The sequence below is a fragment of the Fringilla coelebs genome (genome assembly GCF_963513975.1).
Source record: "Fringilla coelebs genome assembly, chromosome: 3".
In the NCBI taxonomy this organism is placed as follows: domain Eukaryota; kingdom Metazoa; phylum Chordata; class Aves; order Passeriformes; family Fringillidae; genus Fringilla; species Fringilla coelebs.
The window spans coordinates 82,532,357-82,546,768 of record NC_140030.1 but is presented as its reverse complement, the minus strand read 5'-3'; the positions used below and the strand labels follow the sequence as shown (position 1 = coordinate 82,546,768).

The window sequence follows — 14,412 nt, the reverse complement described above, 5'->3', positions numbered from 1 at the left end:
ATAGAGAGTGAAATTTTGGAAAGTGTAAAATACAACAAATTATCTGAATAAGTACATATGACAAACTAACTAAAATAACTCTTCCATTTTAAAATTAATTAAATGTTTTATGAGTTGGAGCATATTGCAAGCTATTTGCCGAAAAACTGTATATGAAATCTGTGACTCTTGTCTTTAAATCACCACTTTTTCTGCCACAGAATAAAAGCATTATATATTTTTTTGCTATCGCTATTAGCACTGTTACTGTTTTTCTCATCTGTACAGTTGGTCTTTTCTTTGGAAGCTAGCAAAACACATACAATTGTGAAGCAGTGGTAGATTCTTTTCATGAGTAAGCTGAGGTGTGGTTTGCCTGTGTGGTTTATAAAAGAAGGCAACAGGAAAATAAAACATATCGTTCTCTGAACAAGGCAAATCACATGGCCAATAGCTTGAGCAAATTGAGTATTTGCAGCTTTACGTAATTTATGCAGGACTTTACCTAATAATAATAAAAAGTATGAACAACCTTTTGCTGCATTCCCACAACAGCAACAAAGCAGTGGTACAAAGAAAGAGCCAAATGTGATTTTTAACCTCTTTTTACATAAAATCATAAAAAAGCATAAAAGCTGGATTAACTGCCTCCCAAACCCGCATATCACCAGCCGGGTTCTCATCCCCAGCTGGCAAAACTGGCAACTCTTTATTTTTGTTTAAATACCTGGTTTACAGCCAGCCAGACAAGCAAGAGCATCAAAATGGTTTCATTTCGGCAAAAGGAAAACAGCCTGAAAATAGTGTAAATAAAGCAAAATACATCTCAATTTATTTTAATATAAATGTAATAAAATTGTGCATAATGCATTCACAGTGAGGTCGCATTATTATTTCCTTTAAGTAATTTCTAATCTGCACGGTGTTTAGAAACCTCAGGATTTGTAGACTGTATCAAATAAAAATAAGTGAAGTGCTGGAGTCCAGCAGCTCCTACAAGCAAATCTATGCAGTTAGGGCAGGCATGAGAACATGTCACTACACACTGCCCTAGCACTACAGAATCCTTTCCAAACACTCCTTGGATTTGAGGGTTGGTTTTACTCACACTGAACATAGGTCAAGAAAGCTTCAACTCAGTGATAAAATGAACATGACATCTAGCTGCAGTCTTTGTACCTACAAACAAATCAATCTTTTGCCCACCATGAAGTAGACACCTCCTTTTAGAAAGGAGGTCTCCTTTGGTTGTGAGGAGTGATCCTGCTGTCTCTCCAGTAGCTGTGGAATATCCTTGTATATGTGGTGTATCAGTCTAAGCACCTGGCCAGACACAGACACCATGGAAAGCTTGATCTTGGACTCTGCGTGCTGCTCTAAAGAGCTGCCTCCACCACTAGCCAATGCTTGTCCCTTGCTGTAAGACCCTCAAACCTATCTTTAAACAAATGCCCTGCACTAACAACCCAATCCCTTCATGGTCACAGCAGGACAGGCAGCAGGCCCACCAAAACCATTGTAGAGGGCACAAGGTCAACCACTCTCTATCTGCTGTAAAGCAATTGGTATTTCCTGGCAGTACAACACGAGGGTCACACAGAGCTCACGAGCTCAGAAAGAGCACCTACACCGACTACATACTCAAGTCACGTGTGTTTCCACACAGTAAAGATGGACTTGTTTTCTTCCACAAAATTTGTTTAAATAGTCACATCATTCAAATTTACGACTTCCCTTCCTTTGTCCTCTTCACATACATGGGGTGCCAAAATCCAAGCCAAGATCTAGGAGAGGCCTCAGGAGACAAGAACTCCAGCACAATGTGGCATCAGTGTGTGGATAACATTTACAGTCATCCACCCCTGACATAATCACTGTACCCAGGTGACTTCCCATCACTGAGCAAAGCAGGTGGGCTGACTGCAGTTCAGTCTGGATGATACCACAGATCATGGGAAAGAAAAAATTGCCATCATTTTTACAACTTGGGGAAATCTCACTTCACTTGTTTTCAGAGCTCTAGTTCAACAACTGGTTCTTTCAGAGGCACTGCCAGCCTAATCCAGGCTCTTGTTTCTATTCTCTCACCACAGCTTCCCTTACCTTGTCAAAACCATGCAACACACTACATCAAACATTAGGGAAAAAAATGGGGAAAAAGTTTCACCCTTGGTTATTTTTCACCTGAATCAAGTTTTCTGCCTTAAGCCACTCAATTGCCATGTGAACAGTTGCAGCAGCACAAGTGAGAACACGGGCAGCATCAGGTGTGGCACTGCTGCAGAAAGAAATGCTTGCCAATCTGTACCCCAAAGTTACACTGACGCAGAAGCTACAGTGCCTCTGCCAGTTCCTCCTGCACACACAGACAGCTGTAACAGCTGTGCTCGCTTAGGGTGAAGATTAAGGCCCTGCTTCTCTTCCCAACCTGCATTTCTCTAAAGCCCTCCAGCAGTATGACAGGGTTCCAAAGAGGGCATAAACTCACTGCTGCACTGAAAGCAGTACAGCTTTACAGGCATTGTAGCTCCTCTAACTCACACCTACGCCTGCAGGGCAAGGACACGGCCTGGCTTTATACAGGTACTTTTAAAAACAGCCGCAGAGGTGCCACTGAAGTTTGTATTTTCTCTTCTTATATAAATATGCAAAAGGTTAAGTAACACACACACTTTCTAACAAGCAAGAAACACTAGCCAGGCATCTGCTGCCAAGCATTTGCAGGTACTTCAGTGCTTTTATGGATTTTTAGAGGTTTTGGACAACATTAGAGCTTCAGCTAAGGGAGAGCTATTTATTCACCTTTAAATTTTCATTTGTATTGTGCTCAAAACGCCACAATGCAAATATAAATGTTTTCAATTTACTGAGATAGCTGTAAACAAGGGGAAACAAAGTATACTGTAGTGATTCCACCGTCTCTGCACACCTCGGGGTTTCTGGAGAGTATCACTGGCAGTGACCAAGTATAGAATGGGACAGTGCTTTGTAGACAGAGCAGTCTGTGAAGCCCTATGTACAAAATAAACAATTCAGTTCACAGACCAACCTTTGCCTTTGTGATGATTTAGACAACACAAATACTCTGCAGGGCCGCTAAGATCACGGTAATTCAATAACGTTTTTCCCTTACACATAATAATTCTTTTTTTTTTTTTTTTGGCAAGCAGTTACAGATCAATGAAGAAAAATACTCTTGTATTTACATTTATTGCCCAAAAAATGCACTATCTTATCTATTCCCCAATGCTGAGAAGCCCATTGTCTTGTACTTGAAAAAAAGATTGTTGTTACCACTGGAAGTTTTCTCTTTCCCAGAAAACAAAACTCACAGAAATTACTTCTCCCTTTATTTCACCAGTGGCTGTAGATTTTAATCTTTAGGTTTATTATCAATACATCTCCAGGTCCTTTGCTTTCTACATCTCACTCCAAGAGCCTAACATACAGTCCACAGAATTTGATGTCCATTTACTTTTATGGTGAAAACCAGTGAAAATATATCTTTTATTATCTGTATTGCTTCAGTAGCTAAAAGGTGAAAGGTTTTTTGGAAGCAACAGCATGAGACACATCTGCAAACTTTTTTTTTTACAAGTGCTTGGGGCAGAGATAAAGGAAGCAGACAACTGAATGTCAAAGAGAAGTTGATACATACACAATGCTTTTACAAGCTTCTGTGAAAATAAATTTTTTAGGTGGGGAGCCAGCAGTATAACAGGTGAAGTCTGTGACCAGTCATGTACTTCCACTTGACCTAGGTGGAAACTAGAATTTTCCTATACTTTATTAATCACAGAACACTGAGTGAGATGTGACTACCTCAGACAAACTGAGCTCAATGTAGAAAATCCCTTAATCCTGTCTTTATTGCATTTTCTTGAAACACAACATCCCTGATGAGCAGCATCTGGAAGGTTTTTGGCTGTACAGAAGAAATTCACACCATCCAGAGCTGTATTTCCCACACACCTCTAAATGGTAATTAGTTGCTGTAACTTCTGGACTCTGCAAACACAGACAAATTTAGCAGTCACCTTGAGCAGGAAAGCCTTTGTAAAATTCATTGTCAATCCTATACAAAGGGTTGTCAGCATTGAGTTTTATCTCTAGAAGAACAATATCAAAATATTAGACTCATACTTTGTGCTAGATAATCAAGGCAACTTACTGAAAAAGCCATTACATTTTTGACCTATTAATGTTTCTCCTAATCTATTAGACATAGACCTTTAGATAGGACATTACAAGTAACTTGTTGCTCAATCAATAATTTTGACAGAACAGATGGGAAAATATTTAAACATCTAAACAAACTGTCTGCACACCTATGTTGTGAAAGAAAACTGAGAACTTGGATACACCAATGTACTGTTAATTTAAGGGGGGAAAAACTGTTTTCAATTAACCTTACAGTTCAGGTGGAGTGTATGTTCCTTAAGAATTCCTGGTAACCCTTCACACATTTTTATTGCTACAGTTGTTGGTCTGTTAACAAATACTCACCCACAAAGTCCATTTGCTAGAACTTTCTATCAATTGTGGTAACAACTAAAACAATGAGAAAGTTTATAATCTAACACTAACGAACAAAAGTAATGTACACTTCTTTATAGACACAGACTTTTACCCAGATATATGAAAATCCATCCTGTAGAAGGGTATGTTCACCAAAAATTATACAATTCAGTTACTATAAATGTATCTTGGTATGAAAAGTGAAGTGTTGCTGCATCAATAGTGAAAAAGCCACTTAAATGAATGCTTACTGGTTTTGTTATACACAGCTGAAAAGACAAAATGTCAAGGTTATAGATACCCTGGGAAATAGACAGCTGAGATTTTCCACTGCTCTAATTTTTGCAGGTATTTTTTATCCATTTTGTATCTAGTTTTTGCCCATTTTTTTACTTCTGGTCTTAATGAAAACTATCTTCCTCTTACATTTTTGTATTTGAGATTTTGCCCATCTCACCTAGCTTTTTGTTATGTACCCCTAAAAAAAGACATAGCAAACAAAATTTTTTCTTTTTGTTTGCTGGCCGCCATGCTGTATTAGAAATAGTATATTCTGGTATAAATGTGAATTAAGCAAAGCTTCCTAGGGTAAAGAGCATGCAATTAATGCACTTAACCTCCTAGAAGAGACAGATTTCAGTAGAATTCAAACTTTAAAAAAAAAAAGAAAATAAAAGAAAAAAAGTAGTTAAGTTACTGCACATGAAAAGGAGTATCCTAACAAGGGCTGTAAAAAAACAATGGTAACACTGCGAAAAAAAAGCCAAGAGAACAACCACATCACATTAAAAAGACCCCTCAAAAGACACCTTTCATAGAAGGGCAGGAAAATAAAGGAAAATATCATTTCAGTCTACAAAAAGATGGCACTCGTCTCTCACAACTTTACCCACTCCACCATTAGAAGAAAATCTGCAGACCTGCTCATATCTGTATTAATTATCACAGCACTAGCAGTAGGCTCTGGAACATGCACTGCCATAAGATGCAAGACATGTAAGAAGTACTAAAGAATGATAATACTGTGATATGTCTTTCTAGTTGCTCTTTCTTCCTGAAATTATTTTGAATATTTACTGATGTTAAAAGGCACTTGTTCAGCTTTTGTTTATGCTTCATTACTCACAGAAAAACTAAAGGCTTTTCCTAAGATGGAAATAAGGTTTCTATTGATTAAATGACAATTAATGAAAAAGTTTTAAGCAATGTTATTGAGACATTCTTTACTTTTTTTTACCAAAAAAAATGTGTTTTATTAGAAAATTGCTCTCTGCTTAAAGTTCTGGTTTGAATACAAAAGTTTGTTTACAGGCAGCGTTGAGCTAACTTCTTTCCTAGTATTCTGCTTGTTTCATTATTTTTGCATATTTTTACATCTTTTCCCTTGAGAAGTCTGATACTGCATGTGGACAACTGATTGTTGTGACTGCTGAGATTACCCAGGTAGCATGAAAAAGCAAATTCTCATTACATTATTGGCTATCTGCTTCCAGGAGAAAGTCTAATTTTTGTGCTAATTTATCTGATGTTGCAGCAGTTCTATCTGTGTAACAAGGCAATGCTTTCCTACCCTCATCTAAATGCTCCCCAGGTTTTGATCTTGGTAACAGTTATTGCCAAGAAATGATGTTCTGCTCTGGATACCCTGCCTTGTCTACCTTTCATCATTTCCATCTCAAGGGCCCACTGGCAATACCAAGCTGACAAAAGTGCTGAAATTCAAGTCACCAGCATTTTTGATGACTTAGGATCGTAAGATGACAGAATGTGGGACACTAAAACATGATAAGTGATAACCAAACCGAAAAAAAAGACCAAATTTGAATTTTCATGAGATGGGAGCACTTCAAGGTAAAACAACTTCTTGCATTTTCATTTCCTCACAATGTAAAAAAATAATCTGGGGCTTGGAACTCTAGTGTAAAATAAAAATTCCATATTGTGAACCTTCCATAAATCAGAAGGGAAAATATTTTCAAGCATAGATGCTATTCCTCCTCACCCCCCCTTCACTGGTCCTCACCCAGAAACAAAATGTTGCCAAATATACAACAGACAGCTGTTCAAGAGCACAAGCCAACACTAAACCACTCTTCCACAGGTAAAATAAATTCTATTGTGCCTCTGCTAAGAATCAGATTATGCATGAAGCATCTAGGTAAACATAGAGAAAATAAATTTCAACTACCCTTCTGAAGCCAAAAGAAAAATCAGTTAAGCAAAACACAACAGCATAACTACACTGTTCAGGTACTGAGCAAACTATCTATACTTTCAAGAATATCAGAACAGGTTATCAGACGTTGAGGCTTTCTGGTTTTTAAGCAGAGCATTCTGCCTCACCAGGAAACAGTAAGACCTCATGCTGTAAGTTAAGACAAACACCTACTGAAATACAAAAAAGAAAAAATAATTATTTCATCAGTGTTGGTAGAAGACTTGGCAATTAATATTCATCAGGTTAGATACTTTATTATTTTATGGAATAAAATAAATATCATAATTGAATTTTTTTAAAGAAGCTTTAATGTTGTCTAGATAACTCAATAGATGCATATGTTGAGATTTCATTAAATTAATGCAAATGAATAAGCAAACCTTGAACCCTCATAGTAAGGCACATCCTTAGATGGGGTCCACACAAAAGATGATTCTTTTGTTGCTGATTAGACCTTCTTTATTTACTTAGCTTTCCATTTGTTTGTATGAAAAAGAGGTAATGCTGCCTGTTACAAATTAGCTCTGGTCCTACAGATATTCTCATTACACATGCAATTTATTTATGATTACAATAAGAGGGTTAAAAGCTTTTTGTGACATCAGAAGAAAAATATTATCATAACCTGCAACACTTCCAATGTATTATTATACAGAATGACCTTTTGACAGCATTCTTTGAGCACGGAACACAATTTATTTGAATTCATCATTTTAAAAGAAAGAAAGAATAAAACTACCATCTTTCTAAGTCTCCAGCTGATAAAAATTAATGTTCTATCCTTGGACAAAACAACACTATATAACATACTTTGCTAAATATATATATTGAACACTCATGGGTTCTATTTCTTTTTATCAGTAAAGTTTTGGATTGAGTTTTTTTGTCGGGGGGGTGGTGGGGAGGGCACTCTATTTTGTTCATTCTAACTTGGCGATCAAAGAATTTTTATTTTTACACTATTACAGAAGTGCATTTTTCTAGGTTTCCAAAACCACCTTATTCAACCTTCCCCATCTGTCACCATCTGCTTCTTTTTAGCATGTACTTTTTGTGTGATCACATAAGCATGTGAAAAATAACTAACATTCAGATGATTGTCTGCTGGTACATTTGAGGACTGGGCATAATAAAAGTGAACTGCCAAAACGTACTTAACACTTCTAATTTTGTTGGGTCTTGCATGTAAGCTACATTTGATTTTCAAACTGTTTTACAGTTGGAAAGTTGATCAGGTACTCTAACTCAACAGTAAAACTGAGATTACATAATTAGCTCAGCACTAAAAAGATTGTATTGAAAGGGAGGAACAAAACCCAGAAATATATCCACACGAGTTCACACATCCCTCTTGACTGAGTCTGTCTGCACAATGTTGCCTGAGGCACAGGATAAGATGCTGCAAGCAGCCTACTTCTGGACAGGCACAGCCTGAGTCTTCTCTCCAAGTTACCACAGGACAAGGATAAAGGACTCTCAGATTTACAAGGGTGTAAGAAATCTCACAGAAAACGCCTGGAGAAGCAAAGACGCTAAGCCAAGGGTAGAAATGCACAGAAATGCAATGCAATTCTTTAACTATGCAGCAGATACTGCTTCTAGCTTTAGGTGAAGAGTAATTGGAAAATGCCATCATGGCACAAAAGCTAAATGATGGAGGTGTCTCTTTCCAGGACTCTATCGTGCTATGACACAGCATTTCTGCTTGTAAATGCACTTCCCAGCACAGTTTTCACAGGAAAATAACAAAACGAGACTAAAGCTGAAGAAAAAAACTTACCTCCAGTGCTCTAAAAATGCATTAACCTCATTTTAGGAGAATTTAATACAGAAATTTTTTCCATCTTTTTAGAGTAGCACCACTACAGGCCTATCAGGTCTTCAGCAAAACCATATGAACCAGAACACCAGTATGCTTTTATCAATGCAGACAATCTGGTAGAGTGTCTCATTATCCTTCCTCTAAAGAAAGAGCTAACATTAAAGAAAGTGAACAAAATAAAAAGAAGCACAATAAAAACAAGAAATGCCCCTTTTCCAAGACAAACCCTACCAATCAATCTTCCATTAGTGCTTATCAGAGGTAACAAAACATGAGTGAGAACTTGCCCTCTAGAGCACAATGGAAAACTGAGCTCAACATAAAGCTTCTTTCCCACCATCTCTTTTTCTCCAAGTCTTAGAAGTTCACACCTGTCTTAAAACCTTGTGAATGCATATCCACATTGCAACACCTTAACAGCAGCCTTCCCTTAATTTATGCCATGTCCACAAATTCTCTTTTCCATCCACTAGTTCTAGAGGTGGAAAATAATGGCACATACCTACCATTTATAAAAAGCTGCATAGAACTTCAAAAGCCACATTATTTTGATGCCTCGATTATCTTCAAATTCAAATGAAATTGAACAGACAAGGAGATTAAAAGAAAATTGCATAAGTCATGACAAAATTATTCTGTCCTTCAGTTCCTCTACATTCCTAACCAAACAACTCCTCAGTAAACTTCTCTTCAGTTTCAAGTTGCTCATTAATTCCTCCCGCCATTTGTGTCTCCCTACAACACACCCTATCAGTTCCTACTCAGAAAAGATAAAGTAACATAATCACCTTTAGTCCAAACTTTTTCATGCCCAAAATCCCATTTTTCCCCATAAGAAAAATATTTTAATCTCTAATCTGTGTTTTCTCATCCATCAATCTACCTGTGACATCATTCCATTAATTTCATTCATTTCCTTTCCCTCCTATTAGCTTCCCTTACTATCCTCCTTCAGTGTACTCAAATTCTTTTCTCTACTGCATGAGAAAAGGGAAAAAGGGAGAAGAGGGAGAAAAAGGGAAAAAGGGGAAAGAAGGGAAAGAGGGGAAAGAGGCTTCAGCTGTACCACCTATGCAACTTCATTTTCTCTGTAGTAGAGTGAGCTGAAGTTTTAACATCCTCACCTTAGCTGATCTCTCTCAACTGGCCTGCCTCAGTTTACCCACACTGTTGACTGCTTTCATCAAGCTGTTTGCAAACAAGCACCTTCCTGCTTCTCCCAGCACTTTAAGGAGCTCTTCTTTAACACTAGCATTGCAACTTCTATCTGCATTAAAATCCCTGTTAAGAACAATGCTTCGTCATGATGCCTGCAAAACCCAAAACATCCATCCCCGTTGTTAGCCTGTCTCAGCACATTTCAGTAGTTCCCTCTCTGCCCACACACACAGCACTTAGTTTCATCTCATATCAGACAAGTTATGTGGTAGATCATCACAGTCTCACTCCAAAATATTATCAGACTGCCTTGGCAAATATCCTTATCCAATCCAAGCAGGTGTTAAAAGAACAAAAATAAATGTATAGCTGCACAAGTGACAAAATGCTTTTTCTGACTCTATTGTCAGCTTCTTGTAATCTGTATATACCACAATGCTCTTAGAAAATTCACTTCACTTCCTGAAAACATGGGAAAAGCTCAGGTTTTCTTGTTATAAGCATGCCTGCTTTCCCTTGTTGAAATTCAGTCACTGAACTTTGATGGCCAGGGTCTAGATTATATCAAAGCCATATCCTTCCCAAGAGGAACAGCTGTAAGTAAGAAATTATGTGCAGTGTGTGGAGAGACAGCAGCTGCCTCTTGATAAGAGTTCTCTCCTTCACTCCTCTGCAATAAAACTCAGGGAAATAATTGATTACACATGATCTCTCTCTCTCACTCCCATTTTTAGAAGAACAATCCCTAAAAAATACTGGCCAAATAAGCATTGTATAATTGATCTTAGTATTTCCTTAATCCTCACAGGTCTTATTTTAGTTACAGGACATGCACATCTTCTGTCTAGGGGTAAAGGCTATGAATCTGCTCCTTTCTTGTTCATTGTCACATACCCTTGAGTGACTGTAACTGCACAACCTATATAGAAATAGTTTGCTTTTTTAAATAAAATGCAACTGTTCTTATAGGAATGCATCCATCTAATCTGTACATATGAAACATTTTTATACATATTTATCCACCTAATCTGTATTTTTATGCCAATAAAACATAAGGATATCCTTCCATTTTCCTTGCTATAGAATAGACCTACACATCATTGATCATCTACATCTTTTAAGAGTCATTTGAATGACATCCATGAAGTCCCTTACAGACTTGTTCAGAGTCAAACCAACTTCTCTTCTGTAATTAGAAAGACTTAAAACTTAAAAAGTAATTTCTGGTATTTAAAGCTTGTCTCTCCCATGACACCAAAACTCAGTATCACATTTGACTGCTCTCCTATAACAAAGACTGCACACTTGGTCCTAGGAACTTGAACTGAAATACAGAGATCCAGAAACTGTTACCTTATCCAAGGAAACATCCTTATAAAGGATCAGACCCCAAAGAAATTTTACTTCTCTGCCCAAGTAGCTTCATTTCCTGAGTGTTCTATTAAAGGCAGTCTGTACCACTCTGTATTTTTATTAGCAGGTCATCCTTGACAGTCAACTGAAAACTATCAAAATACAAACTGCTTTTAAAAGACTCACAGGTATATTTACAAGTACCTTCCTCACTTTTATTCTTTCTTTTTTAAGCAAGTGATACTGCCTGTAAAAGTCATGTGGTCTTGTCCTGCCTTTGCCACTAAAACTGCAAAAGAAGTATTTTTTGGAGAAAAAAAAAAAAAACAAGCATACATCTGTGTTACCTAAATGGGATCACAATTCATCTTTTTCTCATTGGATCTACAAATATTTCCTGACATCACAATGATCCCTAATGTGACAGCTTACTTTGAAGAATAACAATGGAAACAGACTTTTAAGAAATAGTATCTTTGTCCTGAAAAACTGCTAAGTGAGAAATTTTAACTTATTTTATACCTTTCAAATGAGGAATGTCATAGATTCTTACAGCCAAGGGAATTATTAATTATTACCACTACACTTAAACACACACAAAAAAATTAGATTTGTGTTAGTTCTACAGCAGATAAGGGTAATTTCACTATTATACAACAAAATTATTCTCAAAAAACTATATAATTTCACAAACAAAAAGTTACTTGCTCACTTTTCAATAAGTGTGACAAATGTACATCTGTACTGTTAACAAATATAAACCCTGCTATTTGGCAGTGGCAAGTATTTTCTTCCTAGAGGATGTGTTCATATTCCTACTGTATCTTATGCTCAGCACATAGTGATGCAAGATGAACGCAGTCAATGCTATTTTAATTTTCTTTAGACCATAGAAAACTGGTGTTGGAAAACAGGGAAGGGCTAGGAGATGGGGATGCACCTATGGACTACTTAGCCAGAAGCCCTGCATACCCTGAACAGCTCAGTGTGTGGTGAAGGCACACATTAGCTTCCAAATGGGTTCCACAAATGATAAATCAGTGATGGCCCAGAATACTATCTCCACAGATGCAAATTAACTCTAACCTGGCAAGTTTTTTTCTGTGGCACATCATCCATTTGATCTCTGCATGGAACAGGAGCATTTTTCTGGATCTCCTAATTATCTACACAGTCAGTGTCAGGTCCTATATGAGAGGTCAGTGAGATGAAAGAGTCTTTTCAACAGAGGGTCAGAAGGACTACTTTGCTCTCAGAAAGAGAAGGTCTGTGAGGAAAATGCAGCAACAGGTAGGCTTATTTACTGATCAAGAGTAATTCTGAAATTGCCCCGGGTAATAATTCTGTATCAATGCACAAAGACACCTCCACCTCAGAGACTGTCACGCAAGGAGGAAATATACCTTCAGCTGTCTTAGCTACTTCCCTCTCTTACTGTTGGAAGCATCTGCAACCTAGTTTTTGCAAAAAGATGGTATAGTGAGCAGGACTCTATGCCTCAAACAATGATGCAGAAGGCATTGGGAAAACCAAGTTTGTAACTGAAACCACAATTACTACCAAAAAAAATTTAAGTCAGTTTTGAGGCTAGGTATAGATTCCCATCAGTGAAATATTCCTGGTCAGCTGCCTCCTGAGGTGGTAGGCAGCAGTCCCAGGCTGCCCCTGTGTGTTACACAGTCCACTGTTCTAGTGCTCTTTATCAGCAGCCAGAAGGTACATGGGAAATGGAACTAAAGACCTGAAGAAGGGATGCATCCATCACAGCTGACACAGATGAAAAAAAAAAGGATGCAAAGATATTATTAAAAGGACAGATGATGAATAGATTTCTCCATATAATTGGAGAATTAATATCTTGCCTCTAAAGCTGCCTTTAAACTTACCATGACCAGGCAAAACATAAGTATGTGCTGCCATTTGTCTTGGGATAGACAGGCAGGAATTCAGCATGGTAACAAGATTAAAGTCCAGTTGTAACATCAGGCTCTCATGCTCTGAAGTTTGCCACAAGGTAGTAAATCTTTGGCACCTGAAAATTATTTTTGTAGCCTGAACTGCAAAGGGAAGTGATTTTTGAGCATTGGTTCTCTGAAGCAAGCTCACAAACAGACTGGAGGACCCAGACTCCTGATGGTCGCTTTATCAGTGAGCGGCCCTGACAAAAATAGATCCAATTGTCTCAGGTGAGCAGCTATCTTCCTAAGGGTGTTGAGTCTTCTCATGCCATATCAGTCACCTGTCTAGGTTGCTTGCTCAAAACCCTTTATCTCTCAGGGAAAAGGGAATGAGCTCCCTTGTTCCTAAGGTTAATGAAGAAACAATTTCCTTCAAGACAGATTTTTCAGGGCAGGTCTCCAAAATAACTCATAACGGGAGGTAGGGCAGAGAAGTGGGGCTTCTAGTGAATAGAAAAGCAAACTGGATCAAGTAACTTGTGCTGAGTGTCTAAAACCAAATTTGATGAAAGAGAGCTAACATGGTTTCAAATGAGTCAAGGATGATAGTGCCAGATGTATGAAGAGAAAGTTAGTGGCTCCTAAAACTACTGATGTTTCCTTTACTGTTGGAGAAAGAACATATCAAAATATCTTGCTATCATCCAAAATGGATTCAGTAACTCTACCTATCACATTGACTTATACACAAGTATTAGCAGTTTTAATTTCCTCTGTGATTGCAAACTGAAAGGGACTTTAAGAGATTTAGAAAGATTCTCAAACCCACAAACCTAGCCATCCTCAAATCTTGACTTCCAGCCAGCACTATCCAGAAGGTGATGTGTACCTGTTTGTTTGACATTCCTTAATTTCAAGGTTTAGAATAAAAAACAAAATGCAATCAAAATTGCTTGTTGAAACAGGCTCCAGGGCTTGTGGCTGCTACTCAGGATTCAGTGCTGCTGAAAGTAAGAGAATAAAGACCTATGTCTAATCAGTGCCTCCTCCCTTCCAGCTAAGGCAGGTTGTTCTTCAAAGGCAATACGTAGTAACAAGATTTCTACTGTAGTGGAGAGTTGCTGCAAGAGGTGGGAAATCCCCCGGAAACTTTTTAAAACTTTCCTCTACAAAATGGTAGAACTGAAGGGCCTCTTAAAATCTTTTAGCTTGACTAGAAAGTTATCTCAGTATGATGTGTGCACTATGTCAATTAGAAATCTTGAATGCTGACAAGAGTGGAAATAAGGGCTAATTCAGCATCCACAGAATCCTTAGCATTAAGTAAAAATTATGCTGTCTTTCATATCGGTACTGGAGCTGTATTTGGCAGCCCCTGAGGAGAGGCAGAGTGACATTTCTGAGCACCATAATCAGTACTGTTGACTGAAGCCAGGCAGGGCCAAAACACAATCTTGGTGGTGCTT

The 14,412-nt window shown here is 37.8% G+C and overlaps 1 protein-coding gene across 2 annotated transcripts in view; it reads right to left on the bottom strand.

The window, feature by feature from the left end:
* Positions 1-14,412, bottom strand: part of AKT3 (AKT serine/threonine kinase 3) — a 151,316-nt gene that overhangs the window by 23,242 nt on the left and 113,662 nt on the right. The window lies entirely within an intron of this gene.